Source organism: Neodiprion lecontei, chromosome 2 (genome assembly GCF_021901455.1).
Source record: "Neodiprion lecontei isolate iyNeoLeco1 chromosome 2, iyNeoLeco1.1, whole genome shotgun sequence".
NCBI lineage: Eukaryota > Metazoa > Arthropoda > Insecta > Hymenoptera > Diprionidae > Neodiprion > Neodiprion lecontei.
This window is the reverse complement of record NC_060261.1, coordinates 29,478,724-29,505,684: the sequence shown is the minus strand read 5'-3', so window position 1 is coordinate 29,505,684 and position 26,961 is coordinate 29,478,724. Positions and strand designations below refer to the sequence as shown.

General features: G+C 38.7%; 1 protein-coding gene and 1 long non-coding RNA gene across 10 annotated transcripts in view; one reads left to right on the top strand and one right to left on the bottom strand.

Annotated features, from left to right (window-relative positions):
* LOC107227081 (solute carrier organic anion transporter family member 74D) overlaps window positions 1–26,961 on the bottom strand; it is a 96,206-nt gene that overhangs the window by 27,732 nt on the left and 41,513 nt on the right. The window contains exons 1-2 of one of the 9 annotated variants that reach the window (XM_046732693.1): window positions 18,355–19,189; window positions 18,059–18,249 (exon numbers count right to left, since the gene is read on the bottom strand). The exons of 2 other annotated variants lie outside the window; for them this stretch is intronic. The gene's annotated coding sequence lies outside the window, so the exon portion shown is untranslated. Of the gene's footprint in view, window positions 1–4,340; window positions 4,362–16,956; window positions 16,979–17,364; window positions 17,386–18,058; window positions 19,194–26,961 lie in introns of those variants that run through there. 6 more of the 9 variants (XM_046732694.1, XR_006903039.1, XR_006903040.1 and 3 more) reach the window with 6 other exon arrangements.
* LOC124293121 lies at window positions 6,723–13,105 on the top strand. The gene is made up of 3 exons (XR_006903043.1): window positions 6,723–6,787; window positions 12,132–12,233; window positions 12,949–13,105. It is a non-coding gene; the product is annotated as an uncharacterized LOC124293121 (long non-coding RNA).

Below are 26,961 nucleotides of genomic sequence, written 5' to 3'. Positions count from 1 at the left end.
AAAGATAGCAATTTTACGCATTCACATTACGTGTAATGCAGGGGAAAAAACCGAAATTAGTTTGAATAAATTTAATTGCTATTAACAGTAAAACAAAAAAAAAACAGTCATCGATTTATACTATTTTCAGTACACGATACATGCACGTCAATTTATTCAAAAGCATTACTGACAGTTCGTTCCAATTTTTCGTATTACCGCGTTTTCGTTACATCTGTATACCCTTAGGGGAGTCTTTTTTGCATCAAGGAGGGGAGATAGAGAAAAAAAAAAAAATGGTAAAAGAAATCGGCAGGAACTAATTCCGTAACGGTGTAACAGGTCGTATTGTCATCGTCGTTATTCCATCAGCTGTAAGCCAAGTGGTGTAAGTATGCAGAGTAAAAAGCGCAGGCAGCGAACGTCCATCTGTCTCTCTGGAAACAGTCTGAAAGAGTTGGTCTAGGTCGCTCCTTTCACTGTCCTACTAGCGTCTCCTGGTTAGCGGCAGCAACAGCAATAGCAACAGCTGGTTACCCTGCCTCGTGTACCGTCGCTGATCCCCTCCCCCGCACCAAACGTCCCGATTCTATGAGTTTATACTATCAATTAATAGGAATCGATCCCCGTAGTTGGATTCTGTATTGATTGGTAAGTGATTGGATTGTTTATCGGGGGAATCTGATATTGTTGAGTAGCAAAATCAAGATGTCAGCACCAAAAGTGTGAAAACAACAAACCGTGAGAATTTATTCCCCTGAAGAACAGCTTTGTCGTGAAGAGGAAACTTCGAAAGTGGTTATGCGTGTGGAAAGGTGGTTTGACTGGAGAAATTAACGATTATTGTAATTGAAAACATGACAGGGGTTATAGAAAATCTAATTACGCGCAGATATTTGTTGCGGATAACGTGAAAAACGGTTTTGAATGGTTTCGGACGGTTTTAAATCCACCTCGAACTACTTCTAACTGATTTCAAGGAAGTTAAAAACGATTCCGAATGGTTTCAAGGGGATTTCAAACGATTTCAAGCGGTTTGAAAATTAATCAAAGCTGTTTGAAACTGTTTCAAGCAGTTTCAAACGATTTTGAATTGATTCCCAGTGGTTTTAATTGGTTTCAAATCAATCTCAAAAGATTTTAAATTGGTTTCAAATGATTCCAAACGGTTTCGCGTGATTTCAAACGGTTTCAAGCAGTTTGAAAATTATTCGAAGCTGCTGTAAACTATTTCAAGAAGTTTCAAGCGATTTTGAATTGATTTTGAGAAATTCCAACCGTTTCATGTGATTTCCGAGAGATTTTAATTAACATTGATTCTCGAATTCAACGGACGAACAACTTCTCGGGTAATTCTAGTCAACTCACCTCGCGTTTTGTCAAATTCTTAACTCCTTCGTCCGAAGGAAGATCCTAATTTTTCTAACAGATCACTCAGCCTAGTTTCCTATAGATTAGTTTCCGACCTCGTAACTTTCGCGAGAATTTTATAACATAATGCAACCCTACGAAAATGAATGAAAACATAAGGGAATAAATATGGCGTCCACCTGATATCCGGTATATCGCAGCCTAATACAGCGAACCTGCAACTCTGCAAAATTGTGTGTCAAGTGATCGCCAAGTAGGAGTACAAGTAGCGCCGCAGAGCGAAGGCGAAGGCGAAAAACGTGCGCGGTAAAAGTCCATAGTTCAAAGATAGGAGGAGGCTAGCTCATGCAGCTGCTGGGTCGTTCGCATACGTAACTGCAGTAGCAACGACAACTAATAACATCGCGGTGGGGCAAGGGTGACCCAGTTAGTAGTGCAGAGAAGAAAATTCCTACTCGTAAATGGTATAAACGATCATACGTTTTAAACGACGACAATCGCTACGGTAGAAGTATTACGAAATGGAATGTGATCGAGTAACAACATATTAATCGGCCGCATTCGTAGCTGCCGAAATGTATCGTTCAGCCGAGTCGTATTTGACGCGTATTTTTTCTTTTTTCGATTCAACGTTTGTTAGCAAAGATATAGCCAGTCGAATTTTCACGACGTCACAATGTCCACGTTGTAGTATAACTATATCTATAAAAAGAAAAAATACGTCTCAATTGTTTTCCGACACTTGGTCCGACGGACCTGACGGAGAATTTTTGATTCAACAAGTCATTTTGCAGGTTAAAAAAGATTTAAAAAAAAAATTACCCAAATTTCCCGGTTATTGCAAAAAAAAAAAAATAATCCCTGACCTTTTCACAACTTTTGTTTACGTGTAAAGAAATTCCCTGATTGTTTCATGATTGCCAGGTCACGCAATAAACTCTGATAAACAGAGCAGAGTTCAATGTTTTCGGCATGATATTGAAAATTTCAAGTTGCCCCCTCCAAAAAAAAAAAAAAATAAATAAATAAATGAATAAATAAATAAAAAACCTTGCGACGAGCGACTGGTACTAAACCGAATATAGAGAAACGGTAAAGGAACCTCTTGCGTTGCATCGTTGCTTGGTTAAAAAAAAAAAATAAAAAAATAAACAAAAAAAAACATATACAACCGCACCCACACAACATGTGAAAGCAATTATTATTATTCCTCTCGAAGATGGTTCGGCCAGAGAGGGCTGAATAATCGTAGAGAACAGCATTGGTAGTAATTTTCAACTAAATCTGCAAATAGCTCCAAGTCACGGCCTATAAAATTGTCCTTTAAATAACCTGCATAGCTTGCTGTGCAGCAGCATCAGTAGTGGCGGCAGCAGCAGCAACGGCATCAGCGAAAGCTTCCAGTCGTCTTTTAGCTACGCCGTTTGCAGATGCAACGCTCGCCTCGTCGACCGAACTCGGAGACGGTCGGTCTGCCTCCCCTCGCCCCTCCCCCCCGACCCTCTTTTCGTCGCCACCGGATCGACGAGCAGCTTCGGTTTCGACCTGCCGCAGCTCGTCGTGTGGTGCACATCGCCACATACGCACGTGGGGCACGTGTGCATCGCGACGGTATGAATGTGAACGGAAGAGAGATTGAACTGGGTCAACGAGACACGCTGCCGGCGCTTTTACGTACATATCTGACGGTATGAAATGCATTTATACAAGACGCGCGTGCGTAACAAGCCTGACAATTATATGCGTGGGTGTTTGAATAATCATATCGTATACGCATACCCTATATTTAAATATGAAACGAGTGAAAAAAAAATAACTCGCCATACGCGTAGGTTCGATTCAATGCCCAACTAGTTATTTAAATCATTCTTATTGTTGTAGGTATAGGTTAAATACGAGAATCGTAAACAGAGTTTCGGTATTCGGTGGTTCACCCTGCCGCCGATAGGCGGTTCGCTCTCTCGCGGTCGAATCGAGTTGACGAGAGGCTGGGTTAGACTGAATTCTGGCTCTTTACAGTCGGTAACTTACCGACGCATTTCATCAAACGGAGCGAGATGTGAAAACAGATTTTTGAGACGACTTTGTAAGATGTACGTTTTGAGAGTTCGAGACCAGACTGAGAAATGCGAAACCTTTTTGGTGATTAAAGAATCCGTGGTTTATTAGTTTACTGATCATGTCAGATGGGTTATAATGGTATAATACGATTGAGGAATGGATTTATGATTCTTCATGATTAGCTATAACAAGAGCGAAACGATTTATTTCTAAACGCAAACGAATCTTCGCTATTTTCTTTTCTTTCGTTTTAATCTTTACCGAATCGCAACATCCACCAACATAAGGCAAAATAAATTTTTCATCAACTCGCCCGAACTCGACGAGTATAATAAAATTATAAATACATAAACAATTGAAAATTGTACGTATCAGTTGATCGTGTGACCACAATACACTAAGAAACTTCAGCACATCGTAATTTGTACCTGTCGCGAGCGTGTTGAAATTATCTAATTAAACAGCTGCCCGGTGATATAACAATCGAACAAATTCGAAGGTCTTTAAACCTCCAACAGCAGTTACACAGTTCTGGCGAATCACGGAAGTAGCAATATCGGGGTCCCGACTCGTGTGACGAGGCGGATTTACAGAGTGTGCAAGCCAGTTTTTCGACCGAGCTAAGACAACGAAAATAAAAAAAAAAAAAAAAAAAAGAGCAACGAACAAAACCAAAACGACCAAAGAGAATTGGAAAGAAAAGGATCTCGCAAAAATTTGGCACCCGGGGGGGGGGGGGCTCTCTTACAGCTTTGCAGATAGTCATCGAATAATGATTCCGGTTGCTTTCATACACACACATACCGGCCCAGAGGTAGACAAAAAATTGCCTGCAGTCATCACGCATGCAGTGAATAAATATATCTGTATACGTGTTTTACAACAGACATGTATTATACACGTAAATACGTATTACGTTATACACATACCTATGCATACGTATATTCGGCAAGAGCGTTTTTACTTTTGACGGGAGGATGACTAACAACAGAGCCTTGGGCGTTTGCCATTTTTCTGTCTAGTCACCGGTCGCCTCGCCGCCTTCTTGCTGCACGCTCCGATGGGTTATAATACATACGTATATGTACGTATAACAGCCTCCGATCTCTGAAAATTGGCCAGGTGTTCCGCTCTGTTCGAAACCGGGTGACCCTGATTATGGTCGGTGAATAAAAGAGGTAAAAGTAAATTGAGAATTGAAGAGAGAACCAAAAAGACAACGTAGTTTTAATGCTTTTATTTTCTTGTCTTTTTTTCGCATTTTTTTTTTTTTTTTAATTTTTTTAATTTTTTTATTTGCTTATTTTTATTTTCATTTATTTATTTTTTTTCTTACCCCACTCAACTCCCCTTCTCAACTCGGTTCGCGCCCGCATGATCGACGCGAAACAAATAACTACACACATGCACGTTACATGGGAATATGTGCGCACAGTATTTTACAGTGTTTCGTGAGTGTATTGTACATATAGATATTATAGACGCGAGAGTGTTAAAATCCGCCATTTTTAAACCGCGAGAAGAAAGTTTCGTATTTCACGATATATGTGGTATACTATACGCTGCATGTAGGTACGATATATAACCTATATGTTATTGATGAGGCGAGAAAAATAAGAGATAAGAACAGGAGGAAAAAGATTTATAAGAAAAAAAAAAAAAAAAAAATACATGTCGTTCTGCCGTCTCCGTACCAAAATAGGTAACTACATACCCACACACGACGATTCGTCGCGCGATTGAGAGTCATCAGTTTTTAACCGGCCGTATCCAGATATGAAAGATTTTTATTTTCATTTTTTATTATCTTCTTTTTACACCGAGTCCGCCCGACCGATCGGGGCTGCGGTCCTCGATCTGCAAAACTTTTAGCCGCAAGCCTTTTTTTTTTTTTTTTTTTCATTTGTTCATTCTTTCGCGATCCGAGAAATATTCGCAACGCACCGCGGAATTCGCCACATTATGCATACACTGAGAAAAGTTTAATTAATTACGAGTTATTAGAAAATTGTAGTAAAATCTATACCGTTACAATAAATCGTTTGAAACGTGTGGTCAGAATTATCGTAAAATATTGTACGAGCGGTTAAAAAAATTTGTTCTCCACTTTGTATCCAGAATTATGTTATTCGGTTACGGTATAAAAAAAAAAAGGAAATATTCAAGTACCGTTGAAGTTAAAATCAAATGTATACAACTTTTTTTTCCTCGCGATTCGTATGTTACAAGTAAAGTTTACCCACACTACCCATAAAAATTAGATAGTGCAACAAGTACAAATAAGAATAACACACGTGCAGTTAGTATAACCCGAAAAAAATAACGCGTAATAGAGTTGATGTGGAAATTTTTATCTATCTGTATCAAATCGAATGACGAAACGCTCGTAGTAGCCTCGGGGTGATCGAATACCGCTATAGACACCCGGTACACCTAAGACGATCAACGGAACGGAGAAAGTACGAAAGTGTATCGCCGTCGTCGTCATCGTTTGTTGTTTTATCGGCACGTAGAGTATGTACCGGGAGCACGTGAAGTTGCAGCCGACGGACGACTTATCTCGTATCTTGTTATTAATACGGACCTACGCATATAAATATTCTTGTTTCGATTTTAAACGGTTCTTCGTATCCCGTTACAGGGTTCGTACGGTCGTTTGGTATCTGAAATACCCTGAATTTTCCAAGATTTTTCCAGTAACTTTCCAAAGAATATGCAGAGGCTGATTAGTGACACTATTATCAATACGTTTAATATTATCTAGTAACTATCGTACCGTCTGATTATCGATTTACAAACAATAGCCTGTGATTGCCTTTTTTTTTTTTTTCTTTTCGTTAAGATCGACGGTACTTTTGTAAAAACGAGTTCACTTCTACGACAGACCCAAAATTCCAGTCTTACGTTTGAAATTCCCTGACTTTTCTCGTTTTTTCAGATTTTCCCTGTGCGCACGAACCCTGCAGTGATTACAACTCTGTCCGACCATCGTCAATTGTTTTCAACAATTTCGGTCTCACTTACCGATCGATCGTTTTATTCATCGTCCAACGATACGCTTTGCCGCGTATACGTTTTATACACCATCGGCTGAACATTGATTCCCTGAATATAGACCTCAGTGTTGATTAGTTTCGATCGATCGAACTTTATTATTATAGAGTTCCATTTACTCATCAAAAACGTATCGTTAAATCTTTTAATATTAACAGGGTAAACCGAGTTATTGACAATGCTCGATCGATAGGAGCTTGAGGTGAATAGTTCTAGTCTCTGTATACTCGTAAAATGATGATTCTTGACAGTATGATTTTAGCAGTTGCACGTATAGTCAAGAAATTTCGCCATATGAGATGCAGCTGCAGTTTGTTAAGAGGTACGGTCATTTTTTTTCATTTCTTCTTCTTCTTCTTCTTCTTCTTCTTCTTCTTCTTCTTATTATTATTATTATTATTATTCCCTCAGTTAGCAACACAGTAAATATAAAGTGGCGAGTCGGGTTTGCGCCGTTGCGCGTTCATTGCCGTACATGCATCGGCGTTGTCGCACGTCGGTGTAAAAACAGCCGGTCTTTTCCTAACGCTTCGCAGCATCTTCGCGACAGTTGCCCTTGTCGGTATAGACAGATGCATATAATCTCTCGAAGTCGTTGCTCCGCCGACGCGAGATGAGATAGAAGCGAGTGACGTGTGTAGGTAAACGTAATAAATGTGTGGGTGCGAATGTAGGTTTAACAAATAATAGTGGCTCGGCACACGAGATAGATTAAGATAGTGCCGGCGGTGCGCGTACGTTACGAAACTTTAAGGGCAGAGCCGAGTATCGAGGCGAGAGCGAGGAGTAGGAACGTGATATATTTTCGGTGGCAGCCGGGCGATTTCACAATGTTTATCAAAACGTTGTGGATATGTTCCGATTAACGAGCTGATCTATTGATTGGGAGAACTGAAAGTGTGGAGTACAATTAATACCACGTCGTTAAAGAAGCTGGTACAAGTGAGCAATCGATACATCTTTTTCGCTAATTTCATTGCGAAATAGTCGGATCTCGAGGATTCATCGGATTAATCGTTAGCAACAACCTTACCACATCTAGAAATAATATGTTTTGGAATCTGGTAACCGGAGGAAAAAAAGAAGAATTTTGTTGGATATTCGGTACGTCACAGTACATATCCTCCGGATCAAAATTCTTACGGACGCAAGTCTCAAAAATTAGTAGTTTCCGAGATACAGGCTTCGAAGGAAAGGAGTCCAGATTTTTTCGTGACTTTCATGAATTGTAAAGCATCAAGGGGATTCGAAATCAAAAAAATCACTCAACAAACCGCACGTTTGATTCTCGAGAACAGGCAGGAAGCTGTCTGTGATCGATTCCATCCGTGAACTCGCCGTTTTATCGAAAGAAGGATCAACGTGAGATTTCGTGTAATAATCGACTAGTCTTGTTTTTCACGCGTGTGCGGAGTCTGCGAATCGTTTGTGCTGTGAAAATAGGATAGAAAATATATCTATCGGGACACAATCCAACGATCGAACCGTGTTCGCACACTCTTACACATGGGGGAAAAACGAAGGGGTATAAATAAACGGAAACCGCATTATTGACAGAGTATCACCCTCGTGGCTGTTGCAGTATTGAATGAACTTGCTTGCATGGCCGAGTATGAGAAAGTTCGTTGGACGAACAGAGTTTATACAAGAGTAGACGGGTTGTAAATGTTTCATTACACTTGTGCTTGTATTTTGGTCCGTTGAAAGCTTCGGAGACACTAAAAAAAAAAAAAAAAGAATAAGAATAACTCTAATAAAGAAAGAAGATTCAGAAAAAACACTATTAGTCACAGGTATTATTTTTGTCACCCGTACTGCACATATTATTTTGATAATACAAAATCGCTATCCTGCGATAGCTTTCAGGCATGCAGCGCAATGCAGTGATCGAGTCATGTTGCGGGGGGCAGGCGGGGTTATCGTAATGTAAACAAAATTCTAGAGATACGGTGGCCGATGATACGAGAAGGATAAAATAACGAGCGTGCACAACCGCGTGATTTTGTTATTAAGGCCACGTAGTATTCCTACCTTTACCGACCGAGCAAACTCACCCTCACGATTCGTTTGTCGAGTAAACAAATCAACGAGATCGGTTTAAATTCCGACAATGCATCGTTATTTCGCGGTAGAATTTAAAAAAAGTTACTCGTGTTCCAAAAATTATGAAAAAAATGTCACGTTTTCTGACAGGTATCGCTATTTTCGCATTTTTCGGGAGATAATGTACACGGAAGCGAAATCACGTAACTGTAATACGTTCCTGGACGAACTGCCGTCAGTCGCCGGATATAAGTTACCGAAGTGCTACTTTGTGCTGCGGCAACTGAGTGAAGTAAGGAACAAGCTAGCCGAGCATATTTTGTTAGCTAAATTATTGTAAATAGTATTTCTCGTTTGCTGTACTGAAATATTGCATAAAAATATTCGCACGATGGCTAATTGTACTCTCGGTTGTTTTCAGAATTACGAAAATTCGCTCGACCGTGAACTTCGTGGCCCCAGATATGCGGGAAACGCAAATACAGTAAGACGTGGTCAGAAAACCACAAATCGTTTTGTTGATTTTTGGTATATCAGTAACGTTACCGAGTTCTGTTATAACAGAGCGCTGCACTGTCAATATTTGAACCGATTCCGCCCATTTATTTATTTATTGATTAAACGAAAAATAAGTTTACTCGGTCGATAAGAGTAGGAGTAATTCATGGCCTTAACAACAATTCTTATTTTGGACAGGCTTTGAAGAAGAGAAGAATTAAGAAATGTGTGCACGCACCGCTGCCGAAAACAATTTACCGTGTGAGCACGAACCATATTTAGGCTTTTGATAAATCTTCCAAGATTTTTATCTCAACTTTAACCCGTGCCGACAACAGGGTGAATTTTCCCCGTTTGAAATACACATGTTTCGGACACGTTATAAAAGTAAAAAGCTTCAAAAAATAATCTACACTGAGAGAAATTTTTAGTTCCGGTTACCGCTCAGTCCTTAACAACTTTCATTTCTTACCACAATCGAAAAATACAGTTCTAAGTACAAAATGAAAATTAGTTTTCTAGCTGTTACCGGAAAGTCTAGTATCCGTTGCTGTTCTTTCTCGTTACGATCACTGTTACTAGATTTTCCTGCAACCGTTGCGAAAATTTAATACTCGTCCAACAACAAATTGACGTTAAGGCCTCGTTTAACTAAAAAAGTAGAGCAAACCGGAGTAACTGATTTTGCGTTGCAATTACCAAAAAAGGATCGATAATACCTCGTTTTTCGTAATTCCAACAATATTCAAACAGTTTTTTTAACGATACCTGTTTTACTGAATTTTTCTAGTTACTGTAACAAATGAAATTTTTCTCCGTGTACCTTGTTTTATTTTTTCTACAATTCATACCACCATCATCATCATCATACCATGGAATCTCCGTTAAGAAATAAATTAAAAAAAAAAAAGTTAAAATAAAAAAAAATAAATAACAATCGATATTAGGACTGTACGATAACGACAAATAAGAAGATTCCGCGCCTGTGCCAAGTGCCGAGGAGCAAGGTGACGGACATGAGCACCGCTCAAGTAGGTATAGTCAGTAAGGATCAGCTGTTTCCACGCATCGTCGGCGAACGATGGAGGGCGAAAGTAGTCTTAATTGTAAGTTATAGTGGTAAAACGACACCGCGGCGTGTTATATAGTTACCAGCAGAAAACACGCGCTCTATTGCGCACGCCTTTAAAGGTATAATCCAAAAACGGAGACTCCAATGCGAGAAGAAAGGAACGATCGCCGATATAAGATACATGACGTATCCCTTTCGTCGTTTCGTCTAGTTTTTCTTTTTTTTTTTTTCTTTTATCCCCCTTCTCGCTCTTCTCAAGCTTCTTTTGTACATTTTTCACCGCAGTTGCTGTGTGTTGCTCCGTTTAAATCGCGATCGATTATATATTGTTATGTAGATATGTACACACGCACGCACGCACGCCCTTTCTATCAGAAAAGAAATCACCTCAAGGGCCGGTGCCGATAGTGAAAGTTATAAAAAAAAAAACAGCCAACCGAAATAATAATTATCAACATCAATTCGTGGTACAATAACACTTTTTGACATCATAAGGATTTTCTACTTGACTTTCAACTTTCAAACGATTTCTTCCTGTTTATTATAATGTGTATTATACATATCGCGTGTCTAATGGCATAAGGTGGTAACCTTATTTTGTGACCATTTTAGTTGCCAAAGGATGTATAATTCTTTTTTTCTCGACAATCGCTTTGAAAATGATCAAAACTTACGATTAAATCGAAATCAATGATTTGAACATACAAAGGCAAAAGGTCGTATGTTAGGCAGATACAACCGTTTTCTATCAATAAGTAGATGAAAAAAAAGATGAAAACAGAAGATCGTAACGACTATGATTTTTTTTATTTATACAATCGTTCTAGAAACCATTGAAATGCATAGATGAATCGAAATCTGCAAAGATTCAAAAATAATAATAATAAAAAAAAATAATAATATAAAAAACCAGAACATAAAAACAGAAAGTTGTAACCGCCAATTTCGTTTCTTTTTTTTTTTTGGTAGGCACAACTTGATGGAATTAATCGACTCAGGTTTTTATGGTTGAATCGGTAGCAGAATGTAGTATTTACCAGTACATACGACCTTTTGCTATTAATTAAGCTGTTGTTTAATTTCACCGTTTCTGATCGTGTTTTCACGATTTAAGCTTAGATGCGATAAAATAAAATATTCACGCCTTTTCGGTTTTTTTAAAAGTAAAAGGTCGTAAGGCGGCGCTTACGACCTTACGCCATTAGACACACGATACAGTTAATCGTATGATAATTCTGCATGCCTGTATCGTAATTGTCCGAAATTGTCTGTCGACCATCGCGGTACAGGCATGGTCTTAAAATAAACTCTATTAAAAAATCCGCACGCACAACAACTGTTGTCAGGGATAAATATAATACCAGACAAAGGTAGTTACGACAGTAAGAAATACAAGAATGCAAAACGATACACTCGAGGATACAACAGTTTTTGCATATTGTAATTGTTGTCTATAAGACAAAATCGGGTAATTTATATTTCATCATTTCATTCTCAATTCCATAAAAAGAACGCAGGCCATAATTAAAATGTTAATAAGATCGCGACGCGTGTTCGCTCTCATCCGATTCGCGAGTTCCGATATCTTTATACTCGAGACAAAATATACCTAGGTATTTTTCATTGTCATTCGAAGCAATTTCGAAAGTTCCTTTTACAATTTTTCGCAATTCAAACGCCAAACTTTCGGAAAACTATTATAAAAAACTGGTAATCTTCATCTGTTTTCGCTGTCACATACATTTCAAAAATTTTCATTCAAAATTCGACAGAAAACAAAACGCGAATCGCGAATAAAACGAAAACAAAAGAAGCGGACACCGGAACAAACCCTCGGTTTTATCTAAAATATCATCACGGTTCAAAGATTCCCGTATTATATGCGTTGTAGGCATCACCTGCATATGCGCACGTATAGATACAGTATACATGCGTACATATCCGGTGTAAATGGATCCCGAGAGAGGCACAAGTCAGATGCAGCTGTCCGTATGATAATCCTTTTCGTTTTGTCGAATGGGTAAATTCTCAAAAACTGGTTTACTGGTTGCAGGAGTCGAGCCATTTAATACTCTCCGAGGTCTTACACATCTTTGACCCTTTCAAGTCCGATCCACGAAACTTCTCGGATCCCCCGATAATTTACTATATCTAAGTAAGTGTGCGTGTATATATATATACTTCGCGTGTAGAGAAAGAGAGGGAGATCTAGAATCAAATTTCAAAAATTAAAGATAGTGGATCCAATATGGCGGACGAAAATTTCAAATCAGATCGAAGCCGGTGAAAAAAAAACCCTATGCAGGGATTTTCGGGGTCACTGATTGGATTCGCTGTACTGAATTTTCAAAATCTAATATCAGATTCGTAATCAGCGACCCCAAAAGCCTCCGGACGGAATTTCATCTCCGGATTCGATCGAATTTGAAATTTTCATCCGCCATATTGGGTCCACCATTTCGAATTTTTTAACATCCGATTTCAGGTCCGTGATCAGCGACCCCAAGAATTTACAATTTATGTAAAACATGTATGATATATATGTGTGTAGAGGGTTAACTTTTTCGGAAATGAATTATTCCTCCGATATTCACGTTATTTTTCAATCAATTTGTTTCTAGCAATAATAATTCACATTATATCGCGACAAACGCTCTCGAGTATTGAAAACCTATTATCTATACTGTCAGAAATAGCAAAAATTCGCAAAAAAGTATGCCGAAAAGTTCTCTAATATAAAAAAAAAAAAAATTAATTAAATAAAAAATAATTTAACAAGGCGTTATAAATTGATACGCATATAACACAGTTTCTCTTACGGGAATTACATAATAAGGATGTTGAACTTGGTTTTTTTTTTTTTTTTCCAGACCACAGATCTGACGCAAATAGGTGTAATAACGTATTCCACTACGTCGAGAGGAATCAAATACGAAGATAATCATTCCGCCGGTGATTTGAAAGTTGCTAGTTAAGTTTTGTCGCCTCTTAAACACGCATACTTATATATTATACCTTCTACACCGTACATCCGTACGATACGTGTGACACCACCTAAGAATAAACCTATGTTAACGCATACACGGAGGTCTATGAGAATAAATTAGTCATCGGAGGATGGATACGCGCATCGTTGGGACTGCCTCTCATTCATGGTTTTCTCTTCGTTTCTTCGCCGCTCCGAACAAACAGTCATAAGCACATGCGACGTAGCGAGGAACTTGTACAATTGTACCTTGGGCAACAGCAGCGCCTTCGTAAAATCTGTGGGCGGACCGGCGATTTAGTTGAACTGGCGAGGATGACGCGCGGAGGAAGGAGAAAGATGAAGGAGAAGGAGATGGGAGATAATGCGCGTGTTTGTGCGACTGTATGTTTGTTCGAAGAGACAACCGTTTCTGTAATGTAAATGTACACGGATAGTTATTTGAACTAGATTTTGTCATCGCGGTGTAAGTAACGCGTTCCTATTAACGATGACAAAATGTTTCTGGTATATTTGATAGCCAAGTCGTGTTGAAACAGCCTATCACAGAATGGAATGAACAAATTGTCGTTGCAATCATCGGATGATATAATCGATCAAACGACGAGGTAGAAATTCGTAACGTTGATGTAACGATGCGTTTTTCGCGGAGTTAAAAAAATTAAAAACATTTTAGGATTGCATGAAATTTAGTTAACCGTATTACAGCATCAACGTACTCATATTTCGCAAAATCTTAACAGTTCTTTCATAATTATTCTCAAGCAGACTAAAATGTGAGGAGCAACTTTACAAAAATACTGCTTTCGGCAAAAGAAAATGAATTAATAATCATTTACATTAAATGTTCAAGTAACTTCGATTAATTACTGTGAAAAAATATTTCTTGATAAAGGTATATTATGTATGTATACATTATGGTGGTCCTTATTTGGGGGTCGGAAAAATTTTCTATGGCCCACAGATCTGTTCCAAACCATTAAAAAAAATCTGTGCAAAGTTTCAAGCCCCTGCTTCAACTAGAACACTTGCTTCTAGTCTCCGCAAGTTTAAATGTAAGATGCAAGTAGTTTTTACAACGAGTTGTTTCGTTCGGTATGACTTTGGTATAAATCAAGGGACCGATTTGAAACTTGGCAGGGTTGTTGCTTATATGATGATAGAGAGAAGCCGAAGAAATTAAAAAATTTCATCATAATTTTATAATGTATTTATTTTTCCACACGATGTCATTATAAGCAATAATCTGCGAAGTTTCAAATCCGGTCATTAATTTATACCAAAGTCCGACAAAACGAAATAACTGATTTAATGTAAATATATTATACATTGTATATAATACGTATAATTGTATGTATGTAATTGTTGGATAAATAGCACGGGTGTGAAATAAAATATTCTAGTTGAAACAGATACGTTCTGTAGTAGTAATTTTGACCGAAGACGACTTCTTCTTCTTTCAATCTACGACAAGTGTCCGTAACTTAATATTGCTAGTTTAACAAGTTTTACAATTAGTCGTTAGACTTAGCGCATATATTCTTGCATTTAGCTTTCTGACGCTTGTTTTGAGAATTTCATTACGAGGTGTACTCAATTTATTGAAAATTGACGGTTGTTAGAGCGTGTAGAGAAACGGGGCGAAGATAATCGCATCGCTGAAACGTATGTGTCGTAGATATACGAGTACATCGCATTAACGCTGCGCAATTGGGTAGTTTGAAAAGAAGTAAGAGAAAAAAATTTGTTCAAAGTGCTTGAAAATTGTCTGACGAGTCAATGACCTGGCAAATATTATGTTTCTCTCTTTTTGTTTTTTTTTTTCATCTCGTTAGGTCAATTTAGATTTGCGGTGAACGGGCGTTACACGCGATGCTGCGACGACGAACGACGTGCACAAATCTACAGAGGTGAATTACGGGTAATTTTGTAGATTCAAAAATTGGTCTAGCCGCTTTATATATACATCGTCTATGATACGTAGACACTTGAGCGAAATGAAATAACTTTCCATAGCCGGAGTAGGTATGATATGTAACGCTTGCTCGAATATTCTACAAGTTCCCGCCATTTGTAGTGCTTGAAAGTAACTTGCGATGAAAATTTTATAAGATCTAATAATTTTCGAATCGGTTTAAAAAATTAGAAAGTCAATTAAAATATGCATTAAGAGTCTTTCGATTCTTGAATAAATTCCATTCCTCGGTTTTCAGGGTCGCTGATCGTGAACTTTACGCCCAAAATAATTCCGAAGGTAGTATAACTTCCGGAATGGTTAAAACTTCGTTCAGATAGATAGGTCCATTGAATTTCATTTCAAACGGTTCTCTCTCCCGTCTCATTGTCTCACGTCTGAGATAGGCGTTTTCTAAATTGCACATTTATCCCTACCTCTACAATTTTTTATTCAAAATTCGATCATCACCACGTATCATCGTGCTATTTGCCACGCCAATAAGGAGACACGTTTTCGTAGAATAAGAAAAGTGACGGATGTAAGTCATAAGCCAGACTGAGGAGTAGCGGATTTTTCCAATCAATCTTTCTCTCTCTCTCTCTCTCTCTCTCTTTGTCTCACTGCAAAATACTGTTGTTTTAGGCACGATTGTAAAGCTGAGTGCCTATTAGATTTGTCACGAGGAAAAATGTGTCTTCGAAGAAACGAATAAAACAAATAAATAAAAATTCTCTTCGTCAACTTGCAAACATGTTTCCACCGCCACGGACCGCACACTTGTTTGCTTTCTAGCGCATTATTTCAGACATTCGTAGAGTCGGTTGATTTACATCGCTTGAGAATTCTGTGAATATGAAACTTGACAAACTTCCAAAATCTCGGGTTTCTCGTCTTTCACTTACATACGTTAAACTTCTGGTTTGTCACGGCGATACGGAACTATCTAAAGATCGATAATTTCCAATGTGTATATTTACAAAAATGGATCTTGGTAAAAGCATTCGGTATCGATTTAGTATGACGTTAAAGCTTATACCGTTAATCAGGAGATTGGTGAGTTTCAAAACCAATACTTTTTCGTTCATTTTATTACGAGATATCAAATTCATTTATTCAATTTATCAACTTCCCATATTCGTAGGCTGAAAAGAATTTCTTAAAAATCGAAGAAAAAGAATACCAGAATTATATAAAACAGTCTAGATATCGACTTTTCATTTTAAATCACTTTGAAATATTGTTTTATTACTTTGGTATTGGTGAATAGTTAATTTTCTTCATAATTGTACCGATATTGATTTTACACAGCGATATTGAAATTACTATTTTCAGATAGAGACTAATCTGTTTCAGTGAGTGTGTAAAAAAAAAAAATCATCAGCCCAACTAACTAAATCGCTGTGGGATGAAATTAGATAATGAACCATTTTAAAACGATTTAAAATGAAACATCAATATCCAAGCTTCGTTATACAATTTCATTGTAATTTTTCTTCAATTCTGAGAAAATTCATTTTAGATTACGATCATATAAATATAATGAGTTCCTAAGGTTTGCCCATCTCGTAATCAAATTAACGAATAGTTATTTCAGGATTGTCTGATATTCGATAAACCATAAAATGCTATTCAAGTATAAATGCTATTTAATACTATTTAAGTGATATGAGTTAGTTTTGTAGCATTTATAAATTAATAACATCATTATTTCAAACGGTTCGATGTTTGAGGGACACTCGGAAGATTTTTCAATGTTCTTCGAGAAAAAAAAAAAAATAGTCGGTTTTTTTGAAACACTCCAATATATACTTGTATTTTACAATGTCGAGTAGTTACATACACCGAGAAAATAAATTTTCAAAATGAGCCAATAGTTTCAAACATACATTGCGTCGTAATGCTGTTAAAAATTCGGAAAATAAAAATGACGTGTACCTTAACACTAGTTGCGGTAGAAAGCAAAACTTTTGTAGACCAGCGAATATTACATAATATTTAAGAATCGCCGTTCCAGCCACGCGCACACGCGAAATTCGATCGTCTCCTACAAGTGGTTCGTACATGTTTCAAATATTTTTCATCCAATTTTCATCGGCAGGTGTTTTTTTTTTTTCGCGCGTATTAAAACAAAGCCAAGATATGAAATGCGCGCGCATGCGCAGCTGGCGAATCGGGATCAGCACACATCGGACGTCGCGCGGCGATTTCGCGCCTAAATAACAAACGACGGAGGTACAAACAAACGACGAGGTGGATGCAGACACGCACACCTGGTTCTCAGCCGCCGTTTGTTAAAAAAAATACGAATCGTAAGACGTGAAAGAAGGAACGATTTGAACATACCCACGTTATACGTAGGCAGATACTACGTGCACACGATGCGCGGCGACGAGAAATAGATGCACGCGTGCGTTCGTGAAACCGCGGAGTGTCGAGCTAAGCGGCCGTAGCCGCAGCGAGACTATTACAGAGTTTAAAAAACAAGCGAGATCACCTTGAGACGCCTTTCTAAAAATGTCAGGACGGGTCATCGCGCGCGCGCCCGCCGTCGGAATCGCTCTCACGTGTGTTTGCAATATAACGTGTGTGTCGGTGGGTCCAAAGGTGTAATAAAGAGAGCCGAACGACAAACGCCCCCCGATTCGCATCGTCGGCATGCGGCGACAAAATTTCAATCTGCGCGCACCTTTCGACGAAGCAAGTACGAAGAACGGAGGGAGGAAATTCGAAACAAAATTCGATCCCGCCGTTCGATTCTCCCTCACGTGTCTTCGATTCGGGAGTTCCCCCGCAGACGCAGGCGAAATATGCAATCGCTCCTCGCTTGTTTCGGGGAATATCTTGAGATATACGCGTCAACGAACACGCGTGTTTCGTTGTTACCATCCACCGGTAACGTCGGTCCGAAAGGGTTGACCGTAATGACAATTCGTTGCATCCGGTAAAACAACTTTCGGTTTTTGTTTACCGTCCGGCTGCGCGTGAGATGCAACGAAATTTCAACTTACTTGACATATCGTCGTATTCATATGCATACCTTTGGCGTACATGAGCTATGTGGACACACACACCAATTGTACGAAATTGGATTGTTTTCCTCCCGTCCCGCGTCGCAATTTATTACAACCGTCCAGATTGTTCCTCGCGTATTATTAACACAACGGATAACGTTTCTCTCTTTCTTTTCTCGTTGATCTCACTTGCTGCTCACTTTGCGTTGCCCATACCCTTTACATTAATGCATATGTGATAACACTTGACACACACACACACACATACACATCACAGACACAATTACGCACTGTTCACTGCGGTAAAAGCGTAGACAAGCACCTATTTACGATATTAAACTCTCCGCCTTACTGTTGTTTTACATACGCATGTACGTACTGACCGAACGAGAGCTCGTTGTAATTAAGTACACGATTAGAGAATCGATTCCGGAAAACGAACAAAATCTTCGAAATACGATAACCAACGACCTATTGAATCGCTACCTTCTCGCATCAGTGTTAACCGAACAAATAAATTCCATGCAAGTTTCCAACGGAACGAGATTTCAGTTCGTGCTACGCAGAACGGAATAACGTGGCTCTCGTCGCCCTTCGCGGAGTACGTCCACCCCCGTCGATTCGCGGTGAAAATGACGGTGTTGTTATTATTATTATTATTACTACCTTAATACTCCTTTCTGACGTGGTAGAAACGCGGTTAATCAATTTTTCATCAATACAACATAAAGAGTCACAGATTTGTAGACGAATGCAATACCCGCAGGCACATGTTTGTTAACAAGTTTTGTTTTCAAACGAAATTGCAACGAAACCGAAGCAAGCAAAAACGGCAATTCAACGATTAAAAAAACTAATAGAAAGACGGCACGAAGAGTGCGAGAGTGTAACAGCAAAGATCTCGAGCAGCGTAGGAACCCTCGCTTTTTCTATTCTGGCATCGGTCAGTCGTACGTAGATTAAAAACTCTCGCTTGTCGTCTTTCGGGTCGAGGGATAGCAGAACGAGAGGCCGCGAAAGCGCGGGCAGAAAAGCAGATACTCTCCGTTCCGCGGTCCGCGCGCGACTGCTCGATCGGCTCGATGCGATCAACGATGCGCCTCGGGAGTCGAGACTCGAGTCGGAGGCGTCGCGACGCAGTTCGCGGCTTGCCGCTCCGAATTCCCGACAACGAGACTCCGCCGCGGCTATGCGGGCCACTCTTCGAACCTCGGGGATTGACGTCTGCCGCTGCCGCTGCATCGTTGGCCCATCGGCGGCGCCCACAGCTGACCTCACTCACTGGAACCAGAGGCTTCTTCTTCGAGTCGACGCATTTGCCTCCCTCGTCGTTTTCTTTCCATTCTCGCGTACACTTGGTACCGGTGATTCGACCGGTCGGTTGCGTTGGCAACGCGGAATTAGCCCGCGGCGACACCGCCGGCGAGTCGCGGAAAAGGGTCGATCTCTTGTAAACGTAACATTACCCACGGACGTAGAATGTAAATTGAGAATACGAAGTTCGTGAGTCACGGGTTGTGTCGTGTTTACAAAGATTGAGCCTGTTCGAACCACTGATCTCTGTACCAACTGGATGGGTGGACTCCTATGCTTCCGGCACACGGAAGATTGTGCCGACTAGAAAGCCCATAAATCGACACTAGCGCTGCAATACCCGAAGTCAAACTGACTGGTTACGTGGGTGATAGCTTATCGGCAAAAGATTTAGTCACGTTAACCAATTACGTACACAGTGAACCACGTGATTAGTTAGATCCAGTCGGGCTATCGGAGCGCTGGTGCCAATTTCGTCTGCTTCTGATCGACTCGCGCCAAGGATACCGAGGATATCAGTAGTTTGAACCCATGACCATTAAATCTAACCAGAAAAAAAATAAAAAATATATGAAACTCTACCGTCGTCGGTTGTGTAACGTTCGTAAAGATGAGGCAGTTTCGCGGTCGGCCGGCGCTGCTGCTGCGGCTTGATTTTACGTTGCCAAACTTACCGAGTGATTGAAAAAAATATCTATCTCGGAATCACTGCGACCTAGTGTACGTATTAAATATACGTACAAGCTTGTCGTGTGCTCACGAGTAATGATGTACGTTAGCGCGTTTCACTTCCGGTTTTGCCCGAGAAATTTTTATTTTATTTAATTTTTTCTTACTTTCAAGATAACAACTCGAGCGTGATTCAATGGCCTCTCGAGTCTCGTGTAGGTACGAAGAAAACGGATTGACGGATTTTTACCTACGGAGTATGGTACCGCACAAGTATTGTTAGATATTTGCAGCCTTTCGAGGTTTTTTTTTTTTTTTTTTAATTTTGATTTTAGAAGAAAAGCCGGAAGTTGGCGGTAGAGTTAATTGTACAGGCGCAAAGATTCGTTCACTTTTTTCGACCTACAGTTTCGGCCGGAACTGAACTGCAGTGGGTTTCTTATTTATAGCCTAACGTGTCGAATGCATTTCGTACCCGTTATCCTTTTACGCAATCTTCCAGTGCATACGGTGCATACCGTAGTTACATATTTCAATGGCTCAAGTTTATTGTAGACTTTCTGCAATTTTCTGTTCAGTTGACGTTACACCATAATTTTACGTTGGTAATTTTTTTTTTTTTTTTTTCAATTTTATTTTTCGACGTACGAATTTCTCTCACGTTTCGACGGATGCTACGACGTGACGGTGCGGTAAAAATCCCAAATCACGCTATAAATGATGGATACACCTCTTTTATTGACAAAAAGTCGAAAGTGATATTAACTATAGAATGCGAAATAAATAAATAAAAAAGCGTCACAAACAATAACCACGTATCAATTTATTCACTTTCAATACAATTTCAAAGTCTCCGTTTATTCATTTCTTCATATAAATACACACACACACGCACACAATTTTTACGCAAAAATCAAAAACAAAAACAGCAAAATGAAATACACAACACAATATCGTCAAGAACATATGCATATATACAAGAAACCTATTTACGATGATTATTGTTCCTAGTATTTGTTATGCCTATCTGTATGGACATGCACAATAAAGAGAATATTGATCGTAAATATTTGTCGTTTTACTATTTTTTCATCCGTTTATTTTTGTTTGTCTTTGTTATCAGTGATAACAGTTAAACAATTCGACAAATCTCATACACTTTGTGCCAACAATTTTATCTCGAAGATTGTTAGACCATTGTAAAGAAAGTTATCCTACAACAAATTTCCCAATTTTCAACGATCTTTGATCTGTCAATAAGACGACCAATATTATACCTTAATACATGGTAGAAAAACAACTTTTACTTCGAATGCACGCAGATATACATATGTGTAAATTTCAAGCCACGTATAATGTACATGTATACATATATACATATAATGTATAACCGACGAATTGATTTAACATCAGCACATAAACGAAACTGCGTTTATCAAAGAGAGGGGGAGAGAGAGAGAGAGAGAGAGACAAATAAAAAAAAAAGAAAAAATTTTCTCAAGATAAACCAGTCCTTCGAATATACGTGTATAATACCTTCGGATAAAAACCGGTTATTAGGGCAATTGAATTTACACGGTGTAGAGACGGACGCGTTCTCCGCTACGCAGTTACATATGTGCATACATGCATACATACATATATGCATAGATATAACGTTCACGTACGTGCCTAACAGATGGCGCGGTTGCGTGAACTGATCGATCGCAGTTTGTCGATTTTTTCTTACTTTTTCGCCTCGTTTTCTTTTCTTTTTTTCTTTTTTTTTTTTTATTTCCCCACGTCTTTCGTCAATTATTATTAATGCATCGAAGCTGCGAGACAGGCAACGTTGTGCTATATAACATACGTAAGACCCGTGTTGCAGGTATAGGAATCGTTTGCACAACAGGTGCGGGTGGGCAAATTGATGTTTAATCAAAGCGGGTGGCGCGGAAACGAGCAGAACATTGACTCGGATTATTATTACGAAAGATGAGAAGGGGATTCGAATAAATCACGAGGCGTCTTGCGTGACTTTTCAACACCGCGGCGAAACAATTTTGTTCTCCTCGTCTTTCGACTTTTTCTCATACCGATAAACCGCGTCGTTTTGAATTTCTTCCTCGCCAAATTCATGCTAGAAATTTCAACCTCCTGGACAGAATTGATACCCTGATTTGCATGAAGTTTTTTTTTTTTTTTTTTTTTTTTTTTTATTTTCGACTGTTTTACAGTTCAATCAAATGCAACGCACTAGTTACCATCACTAAACGTACAACAATCGAATACTTAATATACCCGTTTCAAAATGACGGAAACAAAAAAATTCTTCCAACAGCTAAGATGAGTCTGTTTTTAGTGAAAAGCTTCTTCAGGCTTGAGAGTATCATACACGTTATAACTCTTGAACTTTGGAAGATAAGGGCAAAAAAAAAGTTGCAGTATCAAGGCCAGCTATACGATCTTATTCCAAAAAAAAACCTAATTTTAAGGTTATGCTGACCTCTCCTGACTATTATAATTGTTGAGGAAATTTTTGGCAGCACCGTTTCATCTCTATCTCAAAACCGTAAAACTTTCATCCGTAACAAATTTTCCTGTGAAACCTGTAAAATTTACCGAAACATTCAACGATTTGACTCAAAACGGTACACCCTGAACATATACCAGCTGTGTATGTCATGTTTGTACTAGCAAACCGTCGCTGCTCCGCCCGCATCCAAATTTGACGTAATAAAATCGAAATTCTATTCAGATAAAACAATCTTACTTAACGATGAGAATATTTGAATGTAAATTGACATCACCTAACCTAACCTAACCTAACTTAACCTAACATAACGTAACCTAACATAACCTAACTCAACCCTCTATCTGTAAGAGTTCCAAGTTGGGTTAAAAACATCGTTACATTTCCAAAATCATTGTTCCGATTGTGATGAAATAAAGTCCAAGCTCTGGACATACGTTGTAGCTATCCACAGAAATAAGAATAATCAAAATCGGTTCGGTAGTTTTGATGTTATAAGCTAACATACGTGAGAAGAACATCGGGGGTTTATGTACATATATCGCACCCCCGGAACAATACCGAATTAAGTCTAAGAATCCCAAAATATGACCGTGTTTGCGGTATATGCGGAAAAAAATTCTCTATTGAACTGAATAAAAAAGTCGATTTTGGGATTTTTAGACTTAATTCAGTATTGTTCCGGGAGTGCGATACGTAGAGGTGGACATGTATCGTGGAAACTATTAAGACGCCGGTTTTAGGTATTGATCGGGGCGTAAAATAACGCGTGTACGACACCGCGGAGAAGGTAGTCGGTAGGTGGTGGGTGGGTGAGGTTGCGTAGGGGAAAGGCTATGCGATTTTCCCGGTCAGGTAGTAGCTGCTGCTGTTGTAAACTACGTTTATAGATATTCCGTAGCCGCTCGTCGGGCGTTTATAATGTGGTTATACCGCCTTCCTCGTTCGCTGTCACGACTCGACGACGTAAGTAAGTAAGCAAGTAAGTATTATACGGGCCGAGTCGAAGCTCGGACTTGGGAGCCAGGACACGTGCTGTGTCGAACATCCTAGTACACGTTTCACCTCCGCAAACCTCCGACGAGCCGAAGAGCCACGCCTACAGGTGTCGCGATCAGCGCCGAGCGAACTTTGGATGAATGAGCTTACACCGTCCGAATAGAAAGTTGGAACGCGGGAACGGAACCGATTGAAGAAGCAAAGCAATGTCTGATCTGCGCTGATTGAAGCAAAAATTTGAAAAAATTGTGGTTTTTAAAAATTTTTTTTTTTCATGAGAACGTGCTAAATAATTCAACTCTGGTGATTTTTTATTCTTTCCTATCAAATCAGAATGTTTTCACCGCTCATTTCTTCTCTCTATGCCAAATCCCCACAATTTATTTGACAATCGTTCAACGAAACTTGCAATTACATATCGGAGATGTTGATTCATTCGCGTTCATCGTCACTGGCGTGGGTATAAAATGGAGTGGAGATTTTTTCAACGGTTTCTCATCTTCTCCTAACTTTTGATACGGACGGTCCAGCCGATTGATCGGCCTTAACGCGTGTCGCATGCCTGCGAATATGCAGACGTACTTTCTTTCGCACACTTAAATGTATCCACCGCGACCCGCGAACTTGCGACGTTCGCGAATTCAGTTTCGCGGCGATGTGAGCTTCATGTCAATGTTCTACAGTAGAAGCTCGGCGGCTCTCCGCCCTACGGAATAATACGGAGACGGGAATTCTTGGGAATCGTTTCATGCACGAAACGGACTCGATCGATGTGATCGAGGTTCCGAACGTTCGTAAGTTAAACGATAAATCAAACAAATTCCAGGACAAAATTTTCTTCAACAAACTTTGCACAAATTGATCTACGTACGAATTTAACGATTCGTACTAATTTTGTACAAAATTATCTTACATGGTATTGGCATCTTATATATATATATATAGTCTATGAAAATTACAAGTGAATTTATTGTTGTTTTATTCAGTCAGTGCCGAAGAAAAAAAAATTTTCTTTTTTCAAAATTCAAAAATTTATATCTTTTGAAAGAAAAAAAACCCCATCTCAAAAATTTCAGATTCTTTTGAGATCAGTTAGAGGTACTCCAGAAAAAAATTGGCGGGAAAAATTTAATGGCGGTCATCGATTTTTACAATGTTGTAAATTTCAAAATTCTGCAAAAAAAACGATTTTTTGAAACATTTTTTCAAAAAAATTTTTTTTGGTAGCTTCGAGTATCCCTTTGAAAATCTATCTCAGATCATTGGAGTAATTATAATAGTTTCTGAGATCTTTGAAATATAAGTTTAAAAAACAGGAAAAATAGTGGAATTTTAAAAGTTGCATAACTTTTGAAAAAAAATTTTTAATTTTTTTCCTTTGGCAGAGCTTCTTTGTATGATGAATGAAAACTTGTGACCAAATTTCATCCAAAACAAGAGGGGTCGAGTACAACCATTGGTCGATTTGACATGGACTGACCCATATATATAGCATATCGCGATCGAACTTCGAACAAAAGGATCGCTTGAAAAGTTTTTCGTGATAAGATTAACGAGTTTTCCGTTCTAGAACAATATTCGAGAAGTTTAGGCGCCGGATGCTGACGGAACGCATGCCGTAATTAAGATAATGATATAATCGATTAAATTATCATGGTTGCTGGATTTCAGATCACTGTAGAAAATGCTGATGAAACGTAATTTTCCATCGTAATTCAACAATTTAGATACCTACCGTATAATTACGCTTCTCAAGTACATTATTTAGAACAATTACCAACAAGTTACTTTTTTTTATTATTTTACCGAGAGTAGCGAGCAATGTTTGTCAAACTATGATCAATTTCTGTTTAGAGCTTCGGGTTATTTTATAATCCGTAAGTAATTTCCGAATGCATGCAGGTACAAAATCACTTCGTTACATACGAGTTAACACGAGCATAGATCCACACTTTAATGTTTGTGGTGTATACCTATAAGCAATATCTATTCGTAAGTGCGATAGATTTCTTCAACAAATATTAGTAACAAAGATTAAGATTTTTATACAAACGATTAAATTTCTTTTCAAAAAGTTGAATGACCGAAGAAACCAAAAAAAAAAAAAAAATTAATAATTAAAAATTGCGAGAAAAGAAGGTAAGTATTGTCTTTCAAGAAAGAGAAAGAAAAAAAAGGTAGATCACGTTCGTAAAAGTTGGATATATGGTTGAATTTCAGTCCGCTACAAAAGTGCAATATACATATACATTACATATATATATGTATACGTGTGTATCAAGATATAATACATAAGACCCGATTGCGCGTCACACGTCTCATTAATTAAACATATATGCGGACCGCATACGATAGGTTCATACATAGAACATATCATATGCGAGCGATTTACTGCATCAATCAGCACATGTGTATAAAGGTATGTATCTAAACTGTATGTATACATACGTATATACGCAGGTATACATAGCTGGAGCATTAAGCGTATTTGCCAGAGTCCCGTTACGGTACAGGTTCACCGTCAGAATGTTCTATTGACCGAACGGTAGATTAGAATACGTACCTATCGCGTGCAAGAGTGTATTTTACACGCATGTCGAGCTGTACCCGCAGCGTGACACACGCGGAGAGAGAGAGAGAGAGAGAGAATTAAAATGGAGCAATATGCCCCCTAAGGACAACACAAATGCGCTGACTATGTGCGGCTCTCGGTGAAAGAAGAAAAATAAATAAAATAAAATGAAATAAAATAAAAATAAAATAAAATGAAATAAGAATAAAATAAAATAAAAATAAAAATAAAAAATAAACATATTGCAATATATAAAAAATATTTAAATTAAATCTGCGCTTGTTAAATAGACTACGCTAATCAGAGGAACCTTACCAAAACTAGTCAGCTAAAAGCTAATCCTACAAAGCATATATATATACATATATATATATATATATATATTATATATATATATGTATGAGTTATGCATTAAGTATCAACATATTAAATTACATTAAATTAGGCAAAGGTGGCATCAGTTAGCAATTAAACAGTATTGCTGGCCAAATATTCCCTAAGTTTTAGCCTAAAGACATTCACGGAAGATGATTCGCGAATTGAGGTAGGCAATGAGTTCCAGAGGACACAAGCCGATACAAGAAACGATCTTTGGTATACGGTTGTTTGGTGTAAAGGAACAAAGAGAGAGAGAGAGAGTGAAGCTGGATGGCGTCTGTTTCTCAATGCAACGGTGTCTGGGAAAATCGATCGATCCCCGGGACACGTACGTGACTACATACCGACGGAGTTTGCCCCCATAACTCATCCCCCATTCCCGAAAGACGAGGACTCTGCGACGACGCGTTTCAACCCCAGTAGCAGAGCCTGTTTTCCCGGCAACGAAGGACCGAGCTTCTAACTCTGGGACACATTGAAGTGGA